We start from the raw sequence: 4,510 nt of genomic DNA on the forward strand, positions 1-4,510 counted from the left end.
TAGAATTATTTGTGGATTATGTGATTTAATTGAATATATTTGTGATTAAGTGAGTTATATTATGATATGGCTTCTTATGCATGTTTACGTGTATTAAATGTGCTTAAAACCCCACTTTTCTTAAAATGGACATTTTTGTAATTTTGACCCGTTGAGGGTATAATGGTATTTTTATATGATATGCGTTTGGGACCACATTATTATGTGGATTTATTTGAGATATTTGGCATGAGTCGATCCTTTTGAGAAAATTAGCAGAAAAGTCATACTGGGGATAAATACTCGGCTCGGGGTCAACCTAGGAGTATTTTGGTAATTTGATAAATTACCGAGATTTATTGGTAAATGAAATTAATTGAGAGAATAATTGGGATTAATGATTTAATTTGGAATTATTTGTGAAATTTGATTAGTGGGAATTTATGCAAAATGAACAAAGTGTCCTTGGGTTTGGTTTTGAGGTTAAGTTGAGCTAGGGGAAAAATGGTCTTTTTGAACAATTAGACTAAGTTAGGCTGACCAAAGCTGAGAGCTTCTGGGTCATTCACGTACAATACACTTACCTCTCTCCTATCTTGCCTTCGTGAAGAGGTTTTGGAAGACACAACTAAGTTTGGAGTTTGCACCTGAGTTTGAGAAGGGAAATTAAAGGCTTAGGAGGTGAAGAATTGCAGATGAGTACTCCATTTTCGACCTAAGGTTTTGAATTCATCACTGAGGTATGATCGCTCAAACTTGTTTCTTGTGTTCTTCATTGTTCTTGAGGAAGATTTGGACATGGCTTGAATTTTGAGTTTCTTGGGCTCTAGGTTGTAAGATTAAATGTTCTGGTGTTAGGAATCTGTTTATAACTGTTGGGAAGTTGCAGCTGGGAATGGTGGTTAAATGTTAATTTTCGGATTGGGGAAGAGTTTGAGTTTCAAAAACTCAAAGTGATGATTCTTGGCATTTTTGTGTTTTTGAATGTTTTGATTCTGGGTCTTTGGCACTTGGGTAACCTATATTGAGGTCAAAGTTATTTTGAAATATGGTTAGAAAACTTGATTTGGTGATTTTTGGAGGCTTAGGTCAGTTTTGGGCGATTTTGGGTCGGAGAAAATGCAAAAGAAGAAACCCAGAATTATGGATTCGCGTTGTGGCACCCCTGCGCCAGAGGTGGGCGCCCCTGCCCTGAAGCAAGGGAATTGTGGGTCTCTCTGTAACTTCAGAGGGCAGCAGCGCCAAGGGGTGGCTTCTCTGCGCTATCACTATTTTAGAATATGATTTTCTTTTGTTTTAGGGAAAGGCTCGGGGGACGAATCCATCACCCGGATTGGTGGAATATGAAGTCCCAAGAGCTAGGGTTAGTCCTAGAACCTGTGTACGAGATTAATTCTTAATGAGGGTATTATTTATGTTGTGACTAGGTTTACCGCAAGGCTCGAAAAAAGGGAATCATGCTCGAGGTCGTACCACTACTTACATAGGACTCGAGGTAAGAAAACTGACACTTGCACCAGGATTAGGGAATTGGCCCGGGTTGTAGAATACAGTTATAACCATGTTTTGAGTATCTATTTAAATATAAATGTCTTTGGACTATATCTGTGTGTGATGTATACATGGATCATATCTGTTTGTATTTGTCTGGAATGTTCGGCTAGCGAGTCGTAATCGGCAATAAGCATGTGTAATGTAGGCCATTATGGCGGGGCCAGTCTAGCAGTGTGGTATTCGCTCATTCGACATAGAGGCCGCATAAATGAATAATATGATTGCTTAAGTTTGATTATAATTGCGAAGTATGCTGTTTATGATTCTTATGATGTTGATTGTCTATTTCTATTTAAATGGGGTTTTCTTACTAGGCCATGGCTCGCGAGTGCTATGTGGTGCAGGTAAGGGCAAAGAAAAGTTGGACCAACCATGAGTTGGAGAGCTCTAGGAGCAGTGTGTACATATGCAGTATGCTCGACCGCCACGACCGAGATTTCTCTTGAGGAACTAAGGTTATTCTCTATTTTGCCACTTAGGCCAGCCACTTTTGTATTTTGTTCACATCTGTATTTAACTTATAAACTCTTTTTGGGATCCTGTGTATGTACTCAAACTTTTTAATGAAAAGTATTACTGATAACTCTACAAAATAGAGTTATTTTACCACATTTTTTATACTAATTGTTGCTTAGCTTTTGAGTTTTTAAGTAACTTATTAAGATTTTAAGTAATTTTTAATTTATTAGTCTTGTTGTAATTTTTAGGATTTTATATGTTTTTATAGATATTTTATTATAATATGTTGTAGTTTAATTATTTAAAATTAATATTGTTAAGTTAGGAGTAAAAAGATGCAATTTGAGCTTAAATGTTTAAATTAAATTAAGTTTTAATTAATATTTTCAATGAATTAATATGATTTATTTTATAGTTGAAAATATTTTATTTTGATTTAATTTATGTTTATTTTGTAGGGAGTAAGTTCTATTTTTTTTTGGGGCTTTGAAAAGTAAACAAAAAAAGTGGCAAATTTCAAAGAAAATGGCATTCACTCCACCAGGCCCCCTGGCCATTTCCCAGGCCCAACGTCTGGCCCTCTTCTTTGCTGCTCCTCAGCCATTGCCACAGCCCAGCCGGCCCAACATCAATCACCCAGCCAGCCGAAGACTACCCCTTCCTTCCATCTCCACTTCAACGGTCAACCTTCCAGCAGCAGCCATGCGCCTGGCCAATTCCTCTTCAGCCAGTCCCTGCCGAGACTCCACCAGACCACCCACGAGCCCACCATTTCCTTCACTCGGCCCAGCCCACAAGCCCAACCCAGCCTACCAACCGAAACCCAATCTCACCAGCCCAACTTCTCAACTGCTCCAGCCACGTGAACCATGCCCAACCAGCCACCAACAACCCTCTTGAGCCCACAATGTACTTTTTGTCCCCTATGTCTAAAAATGCCAATTTTTACCCAAATTTTTCTACACTTTTTACCTCAAAATCATCATCACTCCTACTATTTACCATATTATTATTAATTTAATCAATTTAATTAATTTAAATTGATTATTTTAATAATCTCATTTTGGCTATAAATAAGGGTTTTGAAGACCATTTTTGGTGTGCTTAATTTTTGGGTTACCATCTTCTTTTCTCCCATCTTCTTTCTACCATTTTCTCTCTTCCATTTTGGGTTTTTCAAGAGCATTTGCAAGTATGTATTTCATTTATTGTGTAATTTCTACTCTAATTATGTGCTTCTAATATTTTTCATAAGATTATTAAGATCATGATGAAGCAACTTGTAACTAGGTAATATTAATGTTGTATGTTGATTTTCCTGTAATGCAACAAAGTTTATGGACTTTTCTTCTTCATATATGTCTTTCATCTTTAATATCTCATATTTTGGATTGTTAGATAATATGCACTTTGTTCTTCATTTTGCAAAACCACAAAATTCTTTGTGTAAAATGTGTCATTAAATTGTACACATCCATGCTTAGAACAAAAATATTATGTTTTGCCTTATAAATAATGTTATTTGATTTTTTTTTTGTTTCATTAGGTTGATTCACATTGAATACTTTGAAATTATAATTTTGAAAAGTGAAGAAAAATCCTATCTTTTTAGAAGTAATTTTTGCTTAAAATTATAAATCTATTTGGAAAATGATAGTTTGAATTATTTTAACTATCACTAAAACTTGGGAATCAATATACTAATAAATATTATTAAACTTACATTTTGTGGATTCTAGTATCTTAATAATCTTTCATTTTACCACTTATTTTCAAATCATTATTGGTTTATTTTTATTCTCTTAAATAGTTTTATTTTCAATCTTTTATTTTATGTTCATAACATTAAAACTCATCAATCTTTGGAGCTAGGTTAGAATTTATTAATTTTGGTTTAAAATAGTTTTCTTTTTTATTTTAGACAACTCCTTTGGGTTCAATCTCGTGCTTACACGAATACTATATTCCATATATGATTCTGTACGCCCTAATTATCCACGGGCTATTAGCGAGCTGAGAAATAACATAATTATATATCAGCCACGTGGATGACATGTATCCGGAGCTGCTGTTACCAGGTCCCACCTCTGTAGCTCGAGGTAACCAAAGGCTTACTAAGGTTACTAAGGAGTCGGGTCAGAAGTATGGACACCGCGGGCTAAGAAGACATCCAGCTCGACGTACGAGCTTGAGTTGGAAGCTGTGACCCCTTATAAAGTCAACCACGCAATGTAAACGTGCATATATCAGACATCACGTGTCTGATATATCCCTGAATTCTCGGACACAGAGCATAAACATGCATGTTCAGGCACCCACGACTGGGTTGGGCCGTGCGGCTCATTATCCCCCTTACCTATTGATTAGACCACACTTCTTTTGTCAGGCTTTAGGAATTAATCATGAATGTCACAGAAGTGACACGATGGGTAAGAAGGTCACGGGATGACCCCCCTTGCCAACCCCCAGGTTCCCTCTCCTATAAATATGGAGACCCTGGGAGTTGCAAAGGGTTGGA

At 36.4% G+C, this 4,510-nt stretch overlaps 1 long non-coding RNA gene across 2 annotated transcripts; it reads left to right on the forward strand.

The window, feature by feature from the left end:
- The first annotated feature begins 398 nt into the window (after positions 1-398).
- On the forward strand, positions 399-3,347 carry LOC133782724 (uncharacterized). 2 transcript variants are annotated; one of them, XR_009870681.1, is made up of 4 exons: positions 399-719; positions 1,407-1,474; positions 1,848-1,988; positions 2,451-3,347. It is a non-coding gene; the product is annotated as an uncharacterized LOC133782724 (long non-coding RNA). The 2 variants fall into 2 exon arrangements; XR_009870682.1 differs by having other exon boundaries at positions 400-719; positions 1,878-1,988.
- Positions 3,348-4,510: the final 1,163 nt, after the last annotated feature.

Source organism: Humulus lupulus, chromosome 6, assembly GCF_963169125.1.
Source record: "Humulus lupulus chromosome 6, drHumLupu1.1, whole genome shotgun sequence".
Lineage (NCBI taxonomy): Eukaryota > Viridiplantae > Streptophyta > Magnoliopsida > Rosales > Cannabaceae > Humulus > Humulus lupulus.